The 26,384-nt window shown below is 41.4% G+C and overlaps 1 pseudogene; it reads left to right on the plus strand.

The window, feature by feature from the left end:
* The window catches only part of LOC148476862 (putative methyltransferase DDB_G0268948), an 86,164-nt pseudogene that overhangs the window by 37,114 nt on the left and 22,666 nt on the right, over positions 1–26,384 (plus strand).

Raw genomic sequence — 26,384 nt, forward strand, 5'->3', positions numbered from 1 at the left:
CAGCAGCACAACCCAGCCCAACTAGCCCTAGCTCCCACCCTTCCTCTTCACTGTCCACAGCTGGAGTGAGAAATGGCGCCGAAGCGGGACCTTTTATAGAATCCAAAACCCACAAGATCCGTAAGGCTGGATGATGACATTTTGCCTTGAATTCAGATCCGAGTCAGGTGGGAAAAGTCGAGCCTGACTCGGATATGATTCGGATCGGGAGGCTCCGGGGGGGTCGAATTTCATAAATCCGAACCCGCTCATCCCTAATATATATATATATATATATATATATATAGGAAAAACTGAGAAACTTGCACACTCAAACTTAGTATACCGGTGGGTGCATGATCCTGTTAGAGACAAACATAACATATATCCCATGATCAGTTCCACAAAGCTTCCAAGCGTGCAAAGACACTGTATGAACTACATGACAAAAGGGAAACACTTCCCATATAAATGTAAAAGCATTAGATACTCATCGCTTCATGTTAAGAACAGTGATCAGGGTAAGCAGCCCAATGCCCATGCCAGACAGCAGCCGTTTCAGTGCATACGTGCACCTTCCTCCTGGGGCTGCATAATGCATACAGAGCCAGCTCTAACTGATATACACACCTGGCCATCCGTCAACACCCACAATCATCCACAACAAATGCACTCACCTGTGTAATGCCGCCGACCTCCGGGATCTCACTACACACTGCGTGGTATTACTGGAAGTGACATACTGTCCAACTTCCTCTGCAACGGAATGCAAGCCATAGCCAGCATAACTAAGCAACCACTAAGGCTGCATAACATGTTCCATAATCGGAATACAAATTGAATTGCCACGCAACCATAATAATAACATTGTTTACCTAATCGGAGCGCATAATGCAAGGGATGAGGTGGACAACGAATGAGCAGGTGTTATATACCAGTACCTATACATGCTATATACAAATCAATAATCCCACAAACAATAAATAAATAATACATAAAAAGAAAAGGAAAAAATTAAGGCAAAAAATTTATTATAAAAAAAGGTTATAAAAAACAAGAAAGGCTTAATTCCTCATTTAAACCAACTGGAGAAATTGATGTCAAATCATAAATCCATCTGGCCTCACATTGCAGCAGATTCCTATTTCGATCACTCCCTCTTTTCATTGGTGGAATTTGATCTATAGGCATGACTTTAAAATCCAATGGGCTATGTTTCATTTCCACAAAATGTCGCCCTACCGAAGGAGTATTGCCATCCATACTGATAAAGGCTTTTTTAATAGAAGAGCGATTTAGAGCCAATCGTTCTTTATGCATTCTAATCATTTTGCCAACGTAAATGCGATTGCATGGGCATTTAATCATAAATACTATGAATTTGCTCTCACATGTTAAGCGATGTTTGATCTTATACACTTTTTTTGAAGCTGGATCTTCAAAAGTACCACCCATAATCAAAAATCTGCAATTAATACATCCTGGACAACGGAACACTCCATTCTTGGCTGTCAACCAATTTGTAGACTGCTGCTGATTCACATCAGATCTAGTTATATAGTCCTTTAAATTATTGCTCTGTCTGTAGCAGAACATAGGTGGTTCTTTACACAGATCTCCCAAGATAGGGTCAGCTTGAATTATATGCCAGTGCCGAGAAATTGCACGTTTTATTATAGTGGAATTGATGGAATACGTAGTTGCAAATCTAATGCGTTCAAATTTTATTTTGACATTTGGTCTCAAAAGCGTAGACCGATCTATTTTCATGCACTTATCGATTGCTTCTTGTACCTCTGATGTGGCGTATCCCCTCTGGATAAACTTATTACCCATTTTTCTCAGTTCTGCTGGTAATTTAGACCTATCTGATGTAATTCTAGCAACCCGCACAAGTTGCGAATATGGGAGTCCTTTCTTCAATGGGAGGGGGTGAAAGCTGTCTGCTGTTAATAATGTGCTCTTGTCTGTGGCCTTATTATAGACTACTGTTTCAAAGTGGCCATCTTCCATTTTAATCATCACATCCAAATAGGGTATCACTGATGTGCTAAAATTCAGAGTTAATCTAATAGTACTATCAATAGAATTTAAGTAATTGAAAAACGTGATGAGGTTCTTCTCACCTCCAGTCCACACCACAAAAAGGTCGTCTATAAAACGAACATAAAAAAAATTGTGTTTTGATAATGGATGTGATAATATATGTTTTAACTCATAATTCTGCATAAATAAATTAGCATACGCCGGGGCCATATTCGAACCCATCGCGGTTCCCCGGCGTTGCAAAAATAATTCGTTATTAAACAAAAAATCATTCTAATGCAAAATAATGTGAATCAAAAGCATAAGAAAATCAACTGGTGGACCCTTGTAGTGTGGACCGGAGGTGACCGCATCCCTCACAGCACACACCCCTTCATCATGCGGGATTTTCATATATAAATTAACAACATCGAAAGTAACCAACAAGATGCTACTGGAGAGTATGGACAATGCATTCAATTTATTCAAAAAATGAGTGGTATCCTTTAAGTAGAACTCTGTCTGCTGGATCACAGGCTGAAGCCAAAAATCAACATACTGCGAAAGACTCTGACACAACGACCCCCGGGAGGAAATAATCGGTCTCCCCGGGGGGTTGTGTAAGGTTGTGTGAACCTTTGGAAGCACATAAATCAAAGGTATTGCAGGAAAATCCTGCATAAGAAACCTAGCTGTTGCTTCATCCAACCAACGATTACATAACCCTAAATTAATCACATTGTCAATTTCTTTCTTATAAGTCGATGTGGGATCCATTCTCAACTTGATATAATTAGATTCATCAGACAACTGTCTGGAAACCTCATTAATATAGTCAATCCTATCTAAAATCACGATACCACCGCCCTTATCGGTGGGGCGTATCATTATTTCTTTGTTGTTCTTTAATGCTATGATTGACTGCTTCTGACATGAGTAAGATTGGAAAAGGAGGTTTTTTGTCTAGCAATCAAAGGCATCACTTCTTTCTTTACCAATGATATAAATGTGTCAATAAAGGGAACATTAGTGTTAGGTTCAAAAGTGCTTTTCCCATGGGAACGCCTACCATCTGGGGCCGGCCCCACTGACATCAATAGTGATGTCAGTGGGAGTGCTTTTGGCTCTGATAGAGCCAAAAGCACTCCTGGGCTTGCGGCAGCAAGACCCTGCCACAGGGTCTCGTCGCAAGCCTGATGGTCGTGATGATCTTGACCATCGTGACCATCTTTTTTGGCCACTCACATAAGCTGTGGGTGGTCAGCCACAGCTATGCGAACGGCCAGGAGGCCACTCCAATATGAGGTAGGAGGGCCCTGATTCAGAGTAAGCGCTCTTGTCAGAGCATCCGGCTCTGAATCAGGCCCAGAGTTCTACTTAAAGGATACCACTCATTTTTTTTATAAATTGAATGCATTGTCCATACTCTCCAGTGGCGTCTTGTTAGTTACTTTCGATGCTGTTAATTTATATACGACCATCCCGCATGATGAAGGGATGTGTGCTGTGAGGGAGGCGGTCACCTCCGGTCCACACTACAAGGGTCCACCAGTTGATTTTCTTATTCTTTTGATTAACATTATTTTGCATTAGAATTATTTTTTGTTTAATAACTAATTCTTTTTGCAACGCCGGGGAACCACAATGGGTTAGAATATGGCCCCGGCGTATGCTAATTTATATATGCAGAATTATGAGTAAAAACATATATTACCACATCCATTATCAAAACACATTTTGTTGTATGTCTGTTTTATAGACAACCTTTTTGTGGTGTGGACTGGAGGTGAGAAGAACCTCATCACGTTTTTCAATTACTTAAATTCTATTGATAGTACTATTAGATTAACTCTGAATTTTAGCACATCAGTGATACCCTATTTGGATGTGATGATTAAAATGGAAGATGGCCACTTTGAAACAGTAGTCTATAATAAGGCCACAGACAAGAGCACATTATTAACAGCAGACAGCTTTCACCCCCTCCCATTGAAGAAAGGGCTCCTATATTCGCAACTTGTGCGGGTTGCTAGAAGTACATCAGATAGGTCTAAATTACCAGCAGAATTGAGAAAAATGGGTAATAAGTTTATCCAGAGGGGATACGCCGCATCAGAGGTACAAGAGGCAATCGATAAGTGAATGAAAATAGATCGGTCTACGCTTTTGAGACAAAATGTCAAAATAAAATCTGAGTGCGTTAAATTTGCAACTACGTATTGCATCAGTTCCACTATAATAAAACGTGCAATTTCTCGGCACTGGCATATAATTCAAGCTGACCCTATCTTGGGAGATCTGTGTAAAGAACCACCTATGTTCTGCTACAGACGGAGCAATAATTTAAAGGACTATATAACTAGATCTGATGTGAATCAGCAGCAGTCTACAAATTGGTTGACAGCCAAGAATGGAGTGTTCCGTTGTCCAGGATGTATTAATTGCAGATTTTTGATTACGGATGGCACCTTTGAAGATCCAGCTTCAAAAAAAGTGTATAAGATCAAACATCGCTTAACATGTGAGAGCAAATTCGTAGTATATGTGATTAAATGCCCATGCAATCGCATTTACGTTGGCAAAACAATTAGAATGCTTAAAGAACGATTGGCTCTACATCACTCTTCTATTAAAAAAGCCTTTGTCAGTATGGATGGCAATACTCCTCCGGTAGTGCGACATTTTGTGGAAATGAAACATAGCCCATTGGATTTTAAAGTCATACCTATAGATCAATTTCCACCAATAAAAAGAGGGGGTGATTGAAATAGGAATCTGCTGCAATGTGAGGCCAGATGGATTTATGATTTGAAATCAATTTCTCCAGTTGGTTTAAATGAGGAATTAAGCCTTTCTAGTTTTTTATAACCTTTTTTTATAGTCAGTTTTTTGCCTTAATTTTTTCCTTTTCTTTTTATGTATTCTTTATGTATTGTTTGTGGGATTATTGATTTGTATATAGAATGTATATGTACTGGTATATCACACCTGCTCATTCGTTGTCCGCCTCGTCCCTTGCATTATGCGCTCTGATTATGTAACAAATGTTATTATTATGGTTGCGTGGCAATTCCATTTGTATTCCGATTACAGAACATGTTATGCAGCCTCAGTGGTTGCTTAGTTATGCTGTCTATGGCTTGCATTCTGTTGCAGAGGAAGTTGGACAGTATGTCACTTCTGGTAATACCACGCAGTGTGTAGTGAGATCCCAGAGGTCAGCAGTATTACACAGGTGAGCGCGTTTGTTGTGGATGATTGTGGGTGTTGACAGATGGCCAGGTGTGTATATCAGTTAGAGCTGGCTCTGTATGCATTATGCTGCCCCAGGAGGAAGATGCACGTATGCACCGAAACGGCTGCTGTCGGGCATGGGCATTGGGCTGCTTACCCTGATCACTGTTCTTAACATGAAGCGATGAGTATCTAATGCTTTTACATTTATATGGGAAGTGTTTCCCTTTTGTCATGTAGTTTATACAGTGTCTTTGCACGCTTGGAAGCTTTGTGGAACTGATCATGGGATATATGTTATGTGCTTTACAAAGACTATTTTTGCATTCAATTTGGTGGGCTGATCGTCTCTAACAGGACTGCTGCCATATATATATATATATATATACAAACAGCAGACCGGCCGGCACTCCAATTAAAGAAAGTATGGCCTGGGTGCACATCCAATGTTCTATAATGGACCCATAACACAGGTAGAAGAAATAGCAGCACTCCTGGGACTTCAAAATAAAGGTCACAGCACGAAGCTCCTATTGCCAGTATTTCAGATGTTTACTCCATCTTTTCTCAAGGACAAGTAACAAACAGACAAACTCACCTATATATACACCAACACCCACATGTAAACCATCGGCGATCACTCTTGTTCCGGACGCGGACATGATGGCATCATCCGCGACACCAGAAACAGAGGGACGGCCCAGCACCATGGTAACAGATAAACAAAAACATATCAAAACATATAGTAGTGAAAACAATACATCTCTACTGCGCACATGCAGCTAAATAGAATAAAGTCACTTTACACAGTAAAACATAGTATATTAGATCAACTAGTTTTCTTACTGTAATGGCTACACGAACGTGACTCTCAAAATCACTACCCAAAACGTAATGCATATAATCCATAACAAGGTGAAATCACAGCTACAGTATACATAGATTGTCTGCATATCATGCCAATATTATGGAATAGACACGTATTGAACCAGCAAAAAAAAGCTAATAACACATGGGCCCTCATTCAGAGCCGTTCGCTATTTGCGTTCGTTCGTTCAAAAACAAGGGGTGGCTATTCAAATGATCCGTTCGCACATTGCAGTCTGTTCACACCTCTAAGTCTGCCCCCTGGCCGCACGCACAATACGTCATGTCCGCTATTTATTAGATTAATCAAGTACATCGAACAGGATATGAACTGCTCGCTATTCTTGTGGTTGGTTTTTTCTACCGCTATTTTGCGAGCAGTTCTGAGTTAAAAAAAACCAAGTGACGTGGTCAATGACGCTGCTGGATTAATTATGCACACCCATAAAACGCCCGTTTTGACCTTTAAGCACTCCTGCGTTCTGATCTCCACTCCCCGTTTTCAAGCACCTTCCCCTGTTACCACCCACATACGCCTCATTCTGTCACTCAAAATAGCAGGCACTCGCTATATTGCATACAAACAATTTTCAGCCGCACTGACTGGTTCACGCATGCGTACTAAAAACCGTACGCATGCGCAGATGTGCGAACATCGCTCGGAACGAGCGTACTGCCGCTAGCGAGTGGCTCTGAATGAGGGCCATGGTCACATAATACATCAAGTTGGGTATTACCAAATGTTTCACCGATCCTCTAAAAAAGACCTCTTTCTTGTTGCCTCTATCGGCGAGTTTTGCCCATTGCCCATGGGTACACATGGGCAATGGGCAAAACTCGCCGATGGAGGCAACAAGAAAGAGGTCATTGGCGAAAATCGGTCAGGAATCCTCCAGACACTGACCTTTCCTCAGCTGAAGCTTCTACACAAAGTGAGGGAGAAGTGCTACCAAATACATCCAACCAGAGACCCCCTTTAGGTGTGATCACCCGTGCCATAGGCGGCGGAAGGGTACGTACCAAGACCCACCGCAGCAGACAAAGGGGAGAGGGAGAAGAAGGTACAACAGGAGGACCTTAGTTATTAATCTCTCCTCCTATGAGCTTTCACCCTCTGAGTGATCCCTACTTAACAAGGGTCTTTTATATGTTCCTTCTTCTAAGTTTGATCACATTGGTTGGTCAGTGGACCTATGGAGATGGTAATCTTAAACTGAAGGAATTTTTCTATAATAAACCTGTAGAATCACAATTGACTCCTATGAACCACCCCTTTACGAAGAAGTCATGCTTTGAGCCACAGACCCATAGTGCCTTGATTAAGAACTATATTCATATGGTTGATCAATCAGCAACTGATTCTGTGAAAACAGATATTTATATACCTAACAATCTCACATATGAAGAATCTCAAGCTCTTAAAAATTTGAGCAGTTGTAAACCTATTGTTATAAGGCCCGCTGACAAGGGTGGGGCCACTGTCCTTCAGGATCGGTCAGTTTATATTGAAGAAATCTATAAACAACTAAATGATATTACAGTTTACAGAAAATTAGACCAAGATCCAGTGGTGCAATATAAGAATGAAATTGATGCTATACTCAAACAAGCACATGGAGTTGGCATTATTGATAAAATGACATTAGAGGTGCTTACCTGTGACTTTCCTAAAACCTCAATCCTATATACCTTACCCAAGGTGCACAAACATCCGACCTGCCCCCCAGGCCATTCTATTATTGCTGTGAGAGACTCTCTCATGCAAAATATAGCCAAATATCTTGACTAATTTTTACAGCCGGTGATACAGCATCAAGACACATTCTTGAAAGATTCAACTGATCTATTGATAAAATTACAGAAGGTGAAGAATGTACTGGAGAAATTCCTGATGTGTGTGGTGGATGTGGTGAGCCTCTACACCAGCATACCCCATAAAGAGGGATTGGAAGTTGTTATGAATATGCTTTTAAATAACACATATTCTAAAGGTCCGGATTTGGAGTTTTTCTGACATTATTGCATAAAACCCTGACTTTGAATTATTTTTTCTTCAATGGTGAAGGGTTGTGCAATAGGCTTGAATGTGGCTCCGGCCTTTACCAACTCTTATATGTTTTTGATAGAGGAAGTATTGTTCTGGCGCAACCCATCATTTGGAGGAGAATTCTTCTCTTCACACATTACATAGACAATATATTTATCTTCTGGAAGGGCACCATGGCAGAATTCTCTGATGAAATGGAAATGATCAATCAAAGGGATAAACATATCAAATTTACCTATGAATGTGATGAAAATCAAGTACATTATTTGGATGTCTTAATTAACAGCGTTAATGGCGCGATAGTGACCAGCGTATACACAAAACCTACAGACAGGAACACTCTTCTTCACGCTCATAGTATGCATCCCCTACCAATGAAAAAAGGCTAACTGTATTCGCAATTCTTGTGTATTAGGAGGATAACAAGTGATGATCAGGAAGTGGAACGTCAGATTGATATTATGATGAATACATTTCTCCAGAGAGGTTATGTGGAATCAGAGCTTTTATTTGCTAAGAAGAGGGCATTGGAGCTACCTCGAGAGAGCCTTATTCCGAAGAAGAATGCTGCTAAAAAGATGTGCCCATTTGTCAGTACGTACTCCTATCACAGTAAACATATTGGGTATTTGTCTAAAAAGTTTTGGTCCTTGTTGAAGACTGATAGGAATTTACCATTTAAAAGACACTAATTTACTCAATTGCTATAGGAGGGGTCGCAATCTGAGAGATGCCCTTGTACATAATGACATTACTGACTGTGGACGTTCCCATCCCAGTCACTTTATGTCTAAACCTAATGGATGCTACAGGTGCACAGGTTGTACCACCTGTAGTCAATTGGAAATTGGGCCATATATCACACAGGCTCATTCGGGTAAAAATATCCCCATTTTATCATGTACTGACTTGTTCCATGAGATACGTGATCTATGTAATTAAATGTCCCTGTGGTCTTGCCTACGTAGGTAAGACCATATCCATGTTTAAAGAAAGAGCAGCGCAGCATCGATCTGCTATACGACTTGCGATTCAAGGCAAGGCTATAGACCAGCCTATTGCCCGGCATTTTCGTGATGCCAAACACACATTGGCGACCCTTAGGTATAAGTTAGTGGATCATATTCCTTCATTGACTAAGGGTGGTGATCGCGCTAATATGTTACTTCGTTTAGAGGCGCGTTGGATTTTTAGGTTGAATACCGTATCCCCAGGGGGCAGTGATTTTGAGAGTCACGTTCGTGTAGCCATTACAGTTAGAATACTAGATGATCTAATAAACTATGTTTTGCTGTGTAAAGTGACTTTATTCTATTTAGCTGCATGTGCGCAATGTAGATGTATTGTTTTCACTACTATATGTTTGGATATATTTTTGTTTATCTGTTACCATGGTGCTGGGCCATCCCTCTGTTTCCGATGTTGTGGATGATGTCATCATGTCTGCATCCGGAGGGAGAGTGATCGCCGATGGTTTACTTGTGGGTGTTGGTGTATATATAGGTGAGTTTGTCTGTTTTTTGCTTGTCCTTGAGAAAAGATGGAGTAAACATCTGAAACGTTGGCAATAAGAGCTGCATGCTGTGTCCTTTATTTTGAAGTCCCAGGAGTGCTGCTATTTCTTCTACCTATATATATATATATATATATATGGGCGTCTTTATAATGGGTGCAAGGTATGCGGTGCACACGGTCCCCTGGGGCCAGAGATGCCACACCGCACACCCTGCACCCATAGGTACTTATACTTACCTCTCTGCCGACCCTGATGCAGAGCAGCAAACACTCACTGGGAAAATGGCAGCACCATTTTCACAGTGACCTGCGCATGCGCAGAAAAGATGTCCCCAGGAAAGTAGGCGCGGGCGCCATTTTGCTGGAGACCCACGCATGCGCAGTAGATTCTACAGTGCTCAGTGCCACTGAGCTGCTAACAGAGAGGAGGGGGCCCAAACGGAAGCTGAACACGGGCCCCTTCCTCTCTTAAATGCCCCAATATACAGTATACATATGAACCAAATAGCCCGGCACTCTGGGGACCCCTCTGGGCAACTCCTTGCTCTGGTGCCTTCCTTAGGAGGGAGGAACCTCCACGTACATCCAAAACGAAATAGGGCGGCACTCAGAGACTTCAAAATAGAGTGAAAATTCATTAGAACATTGGCCCTGATTCAGAGCCGCTCACTGCTGACCACCCACAGCTTGTGCGAGCGGGCTGGAGACCGTTGCAATTATCGTGACCATTGGACTTGCGACGAGACCTTGGGGTAGGGTCTTGGCTGCCGCAAGCCCGAGTGGACTTCCTGCTGTAATAGAGCAGGAAATCCACTACTGACATCAATAGTGACAAATGCCAGGCGTTCCTAAGGGAGCGCCAGCATTTATTCGGCCACCCCCCTACCCACCCACAAAACAGGACGAGCTGTCAATCAACATTGACAGCCTCCCCGTCTTGTTGCGAGCCCCGCAGCGACTGAATTTCAGTCACTCAGCGGGGCTTGCACATGTGCATGCTGGACGCTGCGCATGCACAGGGCATTACCATCGAGCCACTTGCGAGCACACAGCGCTTGCAAACGGCTCTGAATTGGGCCCATAGTGCAAAACATCAATGTTTCATCAATGTTTCGGGGAAAAAGTCCCCTTCTTCAGGATAACACATTCCACATCAAACAAACATTTAAATAGGCTTTCCTCCATGATCCCCCCCCATCAGTGTCTCCCCAATCACCGGAAGTGATCACTCCAGGATTCAGGCTGTAGTAATGGCAATACTGAAGATAAATAAACAAAGACAGTGTGTGTTTACTACAAGTGCCCTAGGGTACACTCAATGTGAATGTCATTATATAAATAGTATGAAAAAATGCCACACCTGTAGCAAAACCAATCTTCAAAAATACACATAAGTGTCATTAATACGTGATTAAGACATGTCAAAAAAGGGACATGACACACATATATATATATATATAAAGTTATGAAGAACGTAAAAAGGTATATAAAACATAATAAACTATGCGAATACATAGCTAGTCTTAAAACCCATTAGAACAACATGTCATAAAAGTGAATGCTGTGAAAGACACACCATTAGTTATGTAATCAAACACTGTGTACGTGCCCTAAGCTAAAATGAAAACCAGAGAGACTAGTAAAGCTACTGTTAAAAGAGATAAATAATGTATACATAAACCAACATGATGAATTAATAGAGAAGGTAATTACCACACTGAATATAACATAATGACTGTCCACATTGGAATTAATGCCATAAATATCTAAAAAAGTACCATGGAAATGCTGTATATTATATGATGTACTCCAACATGACAGCTCCCACTGTATAAACTATAAAAAAATTAGATAGACCCAGTCTGTCATTTAACCTGCTGGGTTGTAAAGTACTCAAACGGTGGATCCATCGGGATTCAAGCTGTAACAGATTTTAGCTCTGTTACCACCCCTCAATGTAACTTGTACATGGATCCACAATCCTGTAACATAAGGTAGCCATGCTATGTTTGTGCTCGGCAAAATGCCGGGCCACTGGTTGTTCACTGTTACCTGTCTGTAATGATGCCCGTATGGCACTCCTATGTTGGGGTATTCTCTCTTTGTTTTACCAACATAGTAGAGGCCACATGGGCAGCTGATGACATATGAATTTTGACGTTCAAGTGAGAGGCCATCTAATGTTAAATTTCTTCCCTGAAAGGGTGCCTAATCTCATTACCAATAATAAGATAATTACAAGTCACGCAACCAAGGCATTTATAGCAACCATTCTTTCTGCTCAGAAAGCTCTTGTTAGATTTATCAAACCCAGAGATATCTGTTTTGATGATAATGTACCTTACATTTCTACCTCTGGGATAACTGGGCATGATTGACGTATTATGTAACAAAGGAAGATCAGGATCTGTTGTTACTAATGGCCATAGTTGTATAGCTATTTTCTTGATAAATTTACTTTGCGTGTTGAATTGATTGACACATGGGATTTTCTTAATCTTTGAAGTTCATTAACAATTCGATTTCTTGCGCAATACAGATATGGTATGCCATCACACCCTGTGGTTAACTGCAGAATCAGCACTCTCACAGAGTGAGATTACTGTCACTCACAAAATGGTGGAGCTGCTAATTCACAGAATTGTGTGCTCATTGGAATACATACATGCAGTCTATCTGCAGTTATACACAGGATGTGATGGCATACCATATCTCTATTGCACATCCATTAAGGCGTCAGCCTTAATGATCGGAATTTCATTGCTTTTTTTTAAGTTTGAGTGGCAGGAATTCAGTAGGTTTTCTGAAATTTCAGATCATGTCTTAAGCCTTAAAGGGAAACTGTAAGGTTTTTTGTTTTTTGCAATTTCATAGCTTTTTTTTATAATTTATTAACCATCAGGGTTTGGAGGAGCAAACTGGGCCACCTGCAGGGGAGAAGGGCAAAAAAATGGTACACTAGCATGTGTGGAGGATGGGACAGAACACAGGAGGAGTTTTGGGAGGGAGAGTTTTGGCAGAGGGAGATACAGCTGCGGGGGCGAGCTGCAGGTGTGCAGGGCAGTGACAGCAGTGGGGGTGTGGGGTAGTGCATTAGCAGGTGACAGCAGGGCTCACTAGTGCTGGGCATGCACCTGAGAAAATAAAATCAATAAGACAGATGTATGGACGTATCAGTGACATCCGTCTATGCATCTGTTAAAAAATTAATATGTGTAATATAAAAATAAAATAAAATGACATACCCTCAAAGCCCTGGGCTTTTCACTGCCAGTCCTCATTGTAAAAATACAGGGGACAAACAATGTATGGGTCCTCTGTATTTAGCATAACCAGCACCGGGCTATTCAGAACCTGTGCTGGTTGCCAAAATACAGGGGATAAATAACATATGGGGTGCCCTGTATTTAGCGCAACCAGCACTGTGCTCTGATCCAATGCTGGTTCTGAAAATACAGGGGATAAGAATGAGTAGGGTTCTCCTGTAAATTGCATAACCAGCACCGGACACTTTCTAGTGGCGGGGGTAATGCTACAGCCAGCGGAGCTCTTTCACCGGGTCCCCCAATCAAAGCATTACCCCTGACTGCTAGTCATCTCTGTCTGGGAATCCCTGGGGATCTGGGGACCCCATAATAAAAGGGTCCCCCTGGCTATGGCACCCCAGGGCTAGGCTGATAACCTGGGGCTATTCCCCGGCACCCCTGGGCGCTGGGTGTTGGGTTGATTGTGTAACGTGCTCTCCCCAATGCACAACCATCTTTACACTGGTCCTGGTTGTGAAAATACAGAGGACAAATGACATAGGGGTCCAGGCTTGTCAGAACCAGCCCTGGTTTGTCAAAATACAGAGGACAAATTATGTAGGGGTCCACAGTACTTTTGGCAAATAGCACTGGGCTTTAGTCCGGTCCTGGTTCTGAAAATACAGTGGAAAAGAAATGAGTAGGGTTCCCCTGTATTTACCAGAACCAGCACTTTTTTTTAGCGAGGGGCTAATGCCACAGCCAGGGGAGCCCTTTCACTGGGTCCATTAACCCTGACCACTCTTCAGCTCAGGCCGGGGATCCCTGGGTAGCTGGAGACCCCCAATAAAGGGGTGCCTCTCTCCAGAGCACCAAAGGCTTAGGCTGATAGCCTGTGGCTATCCCCTACACCCCTGGGTGGTGGGTGGTTTGTTCTGGGTTGATTGTGTAGTGTGGTGCATTTGAAAGAATCTTGTCTTTTGCAGGTAAACTACAGGTCCCAGGAAGCCTCTCCTGCATGCTGGTATTTGGAGAACCACAAGTACCTGCAAGCGGGGCATTAAGGGCCGACTGGTACCTGTAGTACACTTGTAAAATAAATATTGAAATAATCTGCAAAATTTTTTTTTTAAATAATTTGTTTGGCTGCACCTTCACCTGGGGGGCGGCGGCCTTTAAGCTCTGTTACGTGGCCGCCACCACCCCAGGTCTTCATCATCTTCACCTGGTGGGTGCCAACTTGCAAGGTCTTTGGCATTTTTGTCTGGTGGGCACCAACCCGCCAGGGCTTCAGCCTCTTCACCTGGTGGTCACCAACGCGACATGGCTTCGGCGTCTTTGCCTGGCAGGCACCAACCTGCCAGAGCTTCGGCGTCTTTGCCTGGAAAGCACCAACCTGCCACGAATTCAGCATCTTCATCTGATGGGCACCAACCCACCAAGGCTTCGGCATCTTTGCCTAGGGGGTGATAGCCACTTAGCTCTTTTGCATGGCTGCCAACTCCATGGGGCTTATGTGTCATTTTCAGCTAGTTAGTGGCAGCCTGTGTCAGCTCTTTTGCATGGCCCCCACCCACTTGGACTTCCGGCATCTTCACTTAGTGGGCGGCAGCCTGTGTCAGCTCTTTTGTATGGCCACCGCCCACTAAGACGTCCGGCGTCTTCTTTCTTCGGCAGCTCTTCACTGCTGCCTCCCCACCATCGGACTGCCATGCCGGTGCCTCATACAGGCTTATATAAGCCAGCTGAGGGGGCAGGGTGATCACAACATGAGCCGTGATTGACTCACGGTGGCAATCTTTGAATTGAAATGAGCACCACTGCCGAACACCTGGTCCCGCCACTTCCGGATCCCGCTGCTACCCACAGTGCTGCTGCTGATGCTCACACCACTGCCGGTCCCCACATGGCTAACTGCCACACAGTCACCGGGTCTCTGTCACCGGTAGTGCCCACTACAATTGCCGAGTTCTGCCGCCACTAATGCCTGCAAAGGACAGCCACTTTGGTGCACCCAGGTGAAACCACAGTCAGTACAGCCCCCTGCTGGAGGCACCAACTTAGGGAGCTTCAACTTGTTGCGCAGCCTATCTGTATAATGGCGCATTTATGAAGTAATAGTTTAAAAACTGTAACTTTCTAATTTACCTGAACCCAAAAGCACCTTCCCTGGAACAATAGCTGCCTACAAGACAAACCCCAAGTCTAAATTCGCCTCCTACCCTGAATTATGCCTGTCCCCCATAGAGAACAGCAGAAAAGTGGTCCTATCTGAGAGTGTCAGAAAACACTGACAGTTGGAAATTTTGATTACTCCCAAGTCCTAATTTTTTCTACCCATCCATTCCAAATTTCAGCTCAGTACCTCCAATAGCTTTTGAGGTGTAGCCCCTTAAACACCATACCCCCCCTTTGGGAGTTCTCTATGGGAGAATTCATTTTTTTTCCGATTCAGCCTTAATATAAGGGCATGACTGTATGTATGTATATATATATATATATATATATATATATATATATTACAAGCACCAAAAGTTATCCAACAATGATACCACATAGTCCAATGTCAGAAGAAATGATTTTAATAAAGTATCAAAAAAGATGCCATCATATAAAAAGCCATCATAACTAAGAAGCACTTGTATGCATCCATATAGTGTGGAAGAGTGTTATCAGCAAATGGAGGCAGTGTAAATACTGGCCTATTTTGCATGTAGTCCACAAATATTGGACAGCTTTTTATTTATACCATACTTACATTCTCTCCTAAATATTCAGGGCATCCACCAGACACCCAGGAGAATAGGTGGCCCTCTCGCATCCCTTCTGCTTCCTAGTGACATGGGCGGAACATGAATCATAATGCTGAAATATCTGGCTCCATGAGGATTGGGCAGGACCAATATGACATTGAATTGCATCATATTGGCTCAGCCCCTCTTCAGAGACCCACAATTAGCTGCATTATTCCGTGAGTGTGTGTGGCCTAATGACACAAAGTGCTTAGCCCATCATTGTTCAGCTGCATCAGTAGGCAAGCATAATTTACACTATGATTTAGATTTATGTTTGGACACGCTCCTCCCAAATCTAAATCTCTCTGTACATTACCATTTAAATATGCCCCACCTGCAGTGCAACATGGTTTTACTAAGGTGTAAAGTTACCATTTTGTTTTGCTTTGCTCCTGAGGCTGTATCAGCACCACAGTCATACTGTATGTAACAGTTTAGAGAAGATGGTTGTAAAATTTGCACCAAGTCACAACCCAGATTTTATTTGTTTATTATAAAATGGAATTGAGTTTGACAATTGCATTCCCTAACTTGATCGGCCATGTCATATTACCCTGCAATGCTACAATTGTGAAAGTGGGAGGCTCCAGTTGTCACTTTGTGCTTGCTTTATCTTCAGTTCAATTGTAGATGCCAGGTATGAGGAGGCTAGGTAGGAAAGGGATATGTGCTTTGGATTTACTGTGAGAGGTTGTAAATGTGGTAATTGTATTTACAAATAGTTTCTTTAAGTTCAAGGTTAAGAGCCTACACTTTAGAAGTAGAAGTGACTGTATGTAAATAATAATCTGTAGATATGAATTTTATTCACAGTACTGTATATTGCAGGAAAATTTACATGGTTACTAAGATCACATTGACATTGGCAGAGTTCATGGGCTTTATTCAGACATTATCTATGTTCCAAACTTTCCATCGATGTGAACCTGAAAAAGCAATCAAATTCCTAAAGACCACAGAACAAAGGTAACAAATTATATGTGGCTACATCCTTTGCAACACATTTTTGTAACAAAATGCAAATAGTTTAACAATTTGTCTACTTAGGATCTGAAACTGATGTATCAATTTTGCTACAACTGTATTATCTAATTCCCATTATTCACAAGTCTCTACTCTATTAAGAAATTAATGTGTAAAGTAACTATGACATATGTGATTTAATAAACTGTTCCACTTCCAAAAGTAATTATTTAACACTTTGAAAAGAAACTGAAAATGATATTTCCTCTAAATAAAGGAAACAATAGAGCCATAACACAGTGTATTACAGATGGCTGTATTGTCAGACAATAGCACTAAGCACATTTTGTCCATTAGACATGACTATGCTATTTTAAAAAACATTGCTCACCAGATGCTTTTCATGCTTTCAATAAAAAGACTAATCGTGACATATTAACTGGTTCACAAATCCTTTCATGTTACTCGATCAAGCAATTAAACTGTCAGTACAATTGATATAAGATCATGCTCAGAATTGTAAGCTCTCTAGGCAAGTGACAGTGATAGCACTACTTTGTATGGTGTTAAGTCTATGTCTTCAAATGCATCTGGTTTCATTAAGCTCTGTTATAAACAAATGAAGCAGTCTTTATTGAGGATAATGGAAAAATCAAACTCTGTATGCCTGGAGCGCCAAGTTTGTGTCCCTTTTCAGTGTCGGTATTCATCTTAAGTGCACTATGTGCGTCTATTCAGGCAGACTTAATCCAGTTACTAAAGTGCCTGATCACAACTCTTCTGAACAGGCTGAAGAATACATGCTTGGCATATAAAATACACCAGTCCAAGTCCCATTTATATATAGTGATAGCACAATGTGACGATGGAAAATGGCAAAATCATGGTGTTTTGGTTTATTATTTTTCCTATTTCTGTTTGTTTTCTCTCTATACTGTAAAACCTATTTTAATGTTTTCAAGGGACCAGTAAAATGCCTGTTAAACAAGAGAAAGTCTAAAAACATTGAAACTTTATAAAAATGGAATAAAAAACACACCAAATGAACGATTCACACCTGGTAAAATTTCCATGAGGAATAATCTGCACAATGAAAAAAAAATGTTAATTTAAAAGTGAAATTCTATAAATATTGCAAATGTATAAAGTCCTACATACTGAATGTACTTTGAGCTTGATATATTAAGCAGTGAAAAGAGTGGTGAAGTGGACCAGTGGAGAAGTTGGCCAGAGCAACCAATCAGCTTCAAAGTAGTAGTTATCAAGTACAGTCTATTCTCTAAAATAATAGGTAGAAGCAGATTGGTTGTTATGGCTCACTTCTCCACTGGTCCACATTTCCACTCTTTTCACTGTTTGATACATCAACCCCAATGTTTTGTTTATTTTGCATTTTAAAAAGATAACCAGTTGTACTCTGTTGAATATTTGCTGTAATAACCAACAAGAACTACTGTGCAGCACCATGACTCAAAAAAATACAGCATCCAGCTACATACAATCAGGTGCATAAATATTTTGGACATTGACAGAATTTTCATATTTTGGCCTCTAATCACCACCACAATTGCTTTGAAATGAAACAAACAAGATGTGCTTTAACTGCAGACTTTCAGATTTATTTTGAGGGTAATTATATCCAAATCAGGTGAACGGTGTAGGAATTACAACGGTTTCTATATGTGCCTCCCACTTTTTAAGGGGCCAAAAGTAATGGGACTATCAACTCAAAAGCTATTTCATGGACAGGTGTGGGCTATTCCCTCGTTATTTCATTATCAATTAAGCAGGTAAAAGGTCTGGAGTTGATTCTAGGTGTGACATTTGCATTTGGAATCAGTTGCTGTCGACTCTCAATATGAGATCCAAAGAGCTGTCACTATCAGTGAAGCAAGCCATCATTAGGCTGAAAAATCAAAACAAACCCATCAGAGAGATAGCAAAAATATTAGGTGTGGCCAAATCAACTGTTTGGAACATTCTTAAAAAGAAAGAATGCACCGGAGAGCTCAGCAACACCAAAAGACTCGGAAGACCAAGGAAAACAACTGTGGTGGATGACAGAAGAATTATTTCCCTGGTGAATAAAAACCCCTTCACAACAGTTGGCCAAATCAAGAACACTCTCCAGGAGGTAGGTGTATATGTGTCAAAGTCAACAATCAAGAGAATTCTTCACAAGAGTGAATATAGAGGGTTCACCACAAGATGTAAACCATTGGTGAGCCTCAAAAACAGGAAGACCAGATTAGAGTTTGCCAAACAACATCTAAAAAAGCCATTACAGTGCTGGAACCACATCCTATGGACAGATGAGACAAAGATCAACTTGTACCAGAGTGATGGGAAGAGAAGAGTATGGAGAAGCAAAGGAACTGCTCATGATCCAAAACATACCACCTCATCAGTGAAGCATGGTGGTGGTAGTGTCATGGCGTGGGCAAGTATGGCTGCCAATATAACTGGTTCTCTTGTATTTATTGATGATGTGACTGCTGACAAAAGCAGCAGAATGAATTCTGAAGTGTTTCGGGCAATATTATATGCTCATATTCAGTCAAATGCTTCAGAACTCATTAGACGGCGCTTCACAGTGAAGATGGACAATGACCCAAAGCATACTGCAAAACCAACCAAAGAGTTTTTTAAGGCTAAAAAGTGGAATGTTATGCAATGGCCAAGTCAATCCTCTGACCTGAATCTGATTGAGCATGCATTTCACTTGATGAAGACAAAACTGAAGGGAAAATGCCCCAAGAACAAGCAGGAACTGAAGACATTTGCAGTAGAGGCCTGGCAGAGCATCACCAGGGATGAAACCCAGCGTCTAGTGATGTCTATCTGTTCCAGACTTCAGGCTGTAATTGCCTGCAAAGGATTTGCAACAAAGTATTACAAAGTGAAAGTTAGATTTAGGATTGTTTAGTTTGTCCGATTACTTTTGGCCCCTTAAAAAGTGGGAGGCACATATAGAAACCGTTGTAATTCCTACACCGTTCACCTGATTTGGATGTAATTACCCTCAAATTAAATCTGAAAGTCTGCAGTTAAATCACATCTTGTTTGTTTCATGTCAAAGCCATTGTGGTGGTGAATAGAGGCCAAAATATGAAAATTCTGTCAATGTCCCAATATTTATGCACGTGACTGTATGTATAGTGGTTTAAGATGCAAGAATATGAAATGTCAAGTCCAGAAAATCAGCCAATTGAAATGCTTTATTGAATGAGCAAAACAGTAAACAAAAGTGTCTGTAAATGTCCAAAATTAAGAAATGTTCTGTTGGCTCTAATCCTCAAATTATACATATTATAAGTCACTAACCTACTATAGAGACAAATACCATGTGACATCTTTTCTATAAATGTCACTTTGTTTGGCAATGTATATAGGAATGAGAAGTGCATTGTACTGTAATTTGTTACTATGCAAGAACAGATACAGGAAAAATAAATACCAAAATCTTTCTCCCCCTTTAGTATACAGAATAGTTATATAATAGATTACTTGCCATACTTCTGCTACTGCATAGATTATAGAACTATCAAATTCTATTCCCTTACAATTTCCATACAGCACTTCTAAATTTTTACCACGACCATTGTTAAAAGTTCTAATTACACTACTTTGCCATGTGCAACAATCATTCCACCTTTTTATTGAACAGTATAATTAAATAACATATTATTTAACTATTATTATTTGTAGTACTGTTGATTCAGTGATACTACTGCTTATAACAAAATGCTATTTGATAAAATAAAAATGTTAGTCTGTAGTCCATCTTGTTATATAACACACACTTGACAAATGCTGTAACTACTGCATGAAACTATATATATATATATTTATATAAATATATATATATATATATATATATATATATATAGTGACACAATCACCAGAGATGGTGATAGTGAGTCATGGATTCTGTGTGTGGCTGGAGGGATCTGACCACACAGGGAACTTAAGCCAGGTGTTAGCTCACCTAATGGCTGCCCAGTGGATTCAGTCCAGGGAGAACTGAAACAGACCAGTCAGACAGAGCTCATTGTGCCAGAAAGCCATTGAGGGCCAGGAGGCCTGAGCCTAGACCTGTGTGAGACATGGAAGGCCATCAAACTCTGGGACTGAGCCATGTGAATGGGAGTAGGCTGGAGCCTATGTTAACTGCAAGGAAGCAGACCAGACTGTGAGGCTGTGGAAGCCAACCAGCGGAAAACCAGGCCGGAGCCTGGGTCAGGACAGCTGACAATTGAGAAGCCAGAGGCCAAGCCAGGCCAGGCTAATTATCCCAGTGTAATTTTACAGGAGGCAAAGAGAGACTTTGGACTATGTTTGCAGACTAGCTGTCCAAGGTTAGTCAGGCGTGAAGAAGTGAGTAAGTGCCCTGATGGGGTGTAGGCGTTTGTTGTTTTGTTTCCTGATCATACTGAAATTAAAGCATTATTTCATTTATTTTATCTGGAAAAGCTGCGTGGACCTTCACTTAAGCACAAAACACTGCACCACTGACACCCATCTACCAAGCTAATTGGTGAGGTTGTGGAAGACAGTTTCATGTCACAGGTCATACACCATGGCAAGAGCAAAGTAACAAGACACCAGGTAGTTATACTGAATCAGCAAGGTCTCTCCCAGGCAAAGATTTCATAGCAGACTGGAGTTTCAAGATGTGCTGTTTAAGCTCTTTTGAAGAATCACAAAGAAACAGGCAACTTTGAGGGCCATAGACTCAGTGGTCTGTCAAGGAAACTTAGATTGTCATATGAATAGCACATCATGCTTCATGCTTACTTCCCTTCAAAATCGAAAGATGTTCAGCAGTGCCATCAGTTCTGAACTGTCAGAAACCAGTGGGACCCAGGTACAGCCATCTACTGTTCAGAGAATTCTGGTCAGAAGTGGTCTTCATGGAAGAATTGCGGACAAAAGCCATACCTTTGACGTGGAAACAAGGCCAAGCAATTGAACTATGCACGAAAACATAGGAACTGGGGTGCAGAAAAATGGTAGCAGATGCTTTGGACTGATGAGTCAAAATGTTAAATATTTGGCTGTAACTGAAGGCAGTTTGTTTGCCAAAGGGCTGGAGAGCAGTACAATAGTGAGTGTCTGCAGGCAACAGTTTAGCATGGTGGAGGTACCATGCAAGTTTGTGGCTGCATTTCAGCAAATGGAGTTGGGGATTTGGTCATGATTAATGGTGTCCATAATGATGAGAAATACATGCAGGTACTTAATCATCATGCAATACTATCAGGGAGGTGTCTGATTGGCTCCAAATTTATTCTGCAGCAGGTCAATGACCTTAAACATGCAGCCAATGTCATTAAGAACTATATTCAGCATAAAGAAGAACAAAGAGTTCTGGAATTGATGATATTGACCCCACAGAGCCCTGATCTCAACATCATCAAGTCTGTTTGAGATTACATGAAAAAACAGAAGATCTGTGGTTAGTTCTCCAAGATGTTTGAAACAACTTCTCTGCCGAGTTCCTTCAAAAACTGTGTGCAAGTTTACCTACAAGAATTGATGCTGTTTGAAGGCAAAGGGTGGTCACAAAAAATATTAATTTAATTTAGATTTCTCTTCCTTTTGCATTTTGTTAATTGCTAAAAATAAACTATTAACACGCCTATTTTTGAAAGCTTTCTAACTAGGGGTGTGCACCGGCCACTATTCGTGTTTTGTGTTCTGGTTTTGGATCTGGATCTTTCTTCGTGTTTTGGATATGGATTGGTTTTGCCAAAACCACCCTTCCGGGTTTAGTGTTTTGGATCTGTATTTTTTTGGAAAAAAGCCTAAAAACAGCTAAAATCACAGAAATTTGTTTTGTTCCTACGCTATTATTAACCTCAATAACATTCATTTCCACTCAATTCCAGTCTATTCTGCACACCTCACAATATAGTTTTTAGGCCAAAAGGTTGCACCGAGGTACAGTAGCTGGATGACTATGCTAAGCGACACAAGTGGGTGGCACAAACACGTGGCCCATCTAGGAGTGGTACTGCAGTGGCAGACAGGAAGGCAGTTTGAAAAACTAGGCCCCAAAGAGGACATAATGCAAAGAAAAAAAAGAGGTGCAAGATGGAAGTGTCATTGGGCCCTCGCACCCACCCTTATGTTGTATAAACAGGACATACACACTTTAACAAACCAATAATTTCTGCATAAGAGTATTTCACACGACTGTGGCTAAAATGATTGATTTGTTTGGGCCCCCACAAAACAAGCTGGCAATTAATCTGTCCCTGCACAAACTGAGGCAAGATGTCATGACAGGTGTTCCAATGACAGTGACAGGTGTGGCTAACATGCACACAAAAAAAATAGTTTATTTATTTATTTATTTTTTGGGCAGTAGCCTTGCCACAAAAGAATAATTGAGCATGGCAGCTGCTGCTGCTGGGAGTTGATTTTCCTCCCAGAAGGGGACCAGGAAGAGTGCTTTCCAAAAACAAGTAAACAATTGACTTAAATAATCCTTTGCAAACCTTCTAAAGGCATTTCCCAACCTGTACAGGGACATAAAAAAAAAACATTGTTTGTTAGTGGCCTCAAAGTGCCACTTAACCAGCATTGATATGTGGACAAGCGTAAGATCTATTATTTAAGGCAGGGGTAGCCAACCCTGGTCCTCAAGAGCTACCAACAGTGCATGTTTTCCAGGTCTCACAGAATCACAACTGTAATATATAATTAACTCCACCTGTGGATCTTTTCAAATGTGGTGCTGAGTAATGAATACACCTGTGCACCAGCTAGGTCATCTGGAAAACATGAGCTCTCGAGGACCGAGGCTGGCTACCCCTGATTTAAGGCCTTACATTGTGTCTTTCTTGAGAATCCTGTGCCTGCTTCTGCAGCTTGGAGTGGATTTTAATCCCAGAAGGAGACCAGGAAGAGTGCTTCCAAAAACAATTGACTTAAATAAACTGCGATCCCATACACAGTGTGAGGTCTCATAGCGTGATTGGTTGTTAGCAATTTCTGAGTAAGGTCACTTGTGCAAGTGTGCATGAGGCTGCGATGGTACTCGATTGTAACAATGGTTTAGCTATTCTGCTAAACATTACGGATGGGTGTAAGGTAAAGTGAGCATCCTTATGTTGTACTGAGTTTGCAATGCGATCGCAGTGGATTAGCTTGTTATCGTAGTTGAACTGCGTGCATATGCAATATTGCAATCCGTACTGAGGGCCTGATTCAGAGCCGGACACAATCAGCCGTTCGCTCGTACACATTTGATTGTTTTAAACCACGCATGCGTCTGGTTATCATTGCGCATGTGCGGCCAGATCATTGCGGTCATTTTTCGTTCGCTCGTATACACAGCGAACAGGAAGTGACCTATGTAATTTTATTGACAGAATGTTATGTTTATGGGTGGTAACGGGGGTGGAGATGAGAAAACGCAGGCGTGTCAAGCTGTTTTTTTGGCGTACATGTATTATCTTGTGCGAACGTCCAATTTAGACGGTCTTTTGGATACGTCACTGTGTGATCCAGTTTCCATTATGACTGCTCGTTCAGCTTGTGGTAGGGTATTGGATCTCGCAAAGATGATGGTCTCTTCGTAGCTCCCTTAGCGAATCGATGTTTTGCTATTCTCCTTCACAAGGCACAAGACCAGTCACATAATAATTGGTTCACTTGCGAGAAGGTGATTTGCAATGGCCATGATTTATTAGCTAAATTTGGAACGCATGTTGTGTTCCTATTTGTTTGTGTTTTGAAATCACAGCAATCACAAAATAAATGTTTAAATAAAGGTAAAAATGCTTGATGTTTTTGCTATATTCTGTACGCATGTTGTTGTCAGATTTATTTTGTTTTAAAAAGCCCAACACCTGTTATTTTATTTATAATTTTTTTTAACATTTTGGTTAGAAAGATAATCAGCTACTAATTGCTTTGCTTGTGTTATTGTTTACTTACCTGTTACCTTATGTTTTTTAAAATTAAACATTTTTTTACGTATATGACCTTTGTTATGTATTTAAGTATGTTTGTTCCAGTCCCTTTTAGCCATTTGCTAATGAATTTGGCACATTTTTTTTGTAGGGATTTTTATTTTTCAAAAATTAAATGTTCACATTTTGGTAGAAATGTGGTATTTTTGCAGCCAAATTTTTTTATTTTTTTTAAATCCCAAAAATAAAGTAATGTTTAAAAAAAACAATTCACAAGAAAGGAGCGGGAGGTTTTGTGGTGCAAAAATATGGGGCAAACACAGAGATGGAATTTGGGGAAATTAGCCAGTGCTGTCAACGTCTTCTCCCCCGATTTGCTTGATGTTGACTTCGTCTGTCTGGTCGTACGGCGTGCCTGGCCAGAGGTAGCTGGTGTTTCCTCTGGCCTAGGCATAGGGCTAGGCACATTTGGAAGGATGGCCGATGTTGCGCCAGAGGTGGAGGGCACTGATGTTCCGGCAGGAAGGGAGGCCGGCTCCAACATACGCAGGCGGATGAGCTGCTCCAGGGCATTAGCTATTCTGACATTGGCCGCAGCGTTTTCCTCCAGGGCGCCTGCCACCCGTAGCAGATTGGCGTCCACCCTCATCAGAATTTCTGTGTTTTTATCTGTTTTATCATTGAGATCTGAGAGAAGGGCCACTGCCTGCGAGGGGAAAGGCCCTGGACTGTCTGCCACAGGGTCCCCAGCCGGAAATACTGCTTCCTCCCCTGCGGAGCCAGCAGATCTACTGTGGCCAAACCTCAGTTCTGGAGCAGACTCATCCTCTTCTGTGCCTGTGTGAAAAAGAGAGATCATACAAATATTAGTACATTTGTAAATTTACTTAAACAAGTTTTTCAATCATTTTTAACTAAATTACCTGCAGCAACATGTGGAGCCGCAAAGTCTGGCATGTCTGTGTCCATGTTGGACACGCCAAACACCTCCTCTTCCTGCACACACACCTGTGCCAGCTCCTCCTTATCTGTTAGCTCCAATGGCACAGGGGTTGGCCCACCACCTGTCCCCCCTGCATGCCTAGCCCTATCAGCCATTTTTTGTTTTAGCCGATATTTGAAGTCGTTCCATCTGTTGTTAAAAATGTATGGTTAGATTTTTTAAAAATTTGGAAATAGGTTACACCATTTACGTACCGGCGTTTGACCTCTTTGGTTGAACGGACAAAATCACCAACCCCATTGACAGCACTGGGTATTTCCTCCCACAGTTTCCATCTCTGGGTTGCACCCATATTTCGGGGTGCCTGTGCCAGGTTATCAATGCACTTTTGCACCAAAGCCTCCATCTCATTTCTTGTGAATTGTGGCTGCCTTTTGCCCTGGCCTGGGTACTAGGCCCTGCAGCCTCCTCATTGTCAGTCTCAACACCTTACAAAAAAATGACAAAAACATTTTTTAAATTGTTTTTTTTTTATGGGTGATAACTTTAATTTTGGAGCTACTTACTGTGAGGTCCTGGATTTTGGCTTTGCTGCTGTTCAGTGGACATGATTAAACCCTTGAATTCAGCAGACCCATTGTGGGCTCTCGTGACGTTTTTATAGATGCATGTGCATTATACGGGCGCATCTATTGTGCGTCATTGATTTGAGCGGGAAAGTTCGGTCTATAAGGCTTTTTTGTGGCCTTGTTTCGGGGTGGGTTGTTTGAAGTGGTTGTAGTTTGAGATTGATTCAGAGTAGTGGTTGGTTGCGAAGTTTGTTGGATTTCGTGCGAGTTTTCTGTTGTT

Source organism: Taudactylus pleione, unplaced genomic scaffold (genome assembly GCF_031769625.1).
Source record: "Taudactylus pleione unplaced genomic scaffold, aTauple2 ptg000763l, whole genome shotgun sequence".
Taxonomy (NCBI): Eukaryota; Metazoa; Chordata; class Amphibia; order Anura; family Myobatrachidae; genus Taudactylus; species Taudactylus pleione.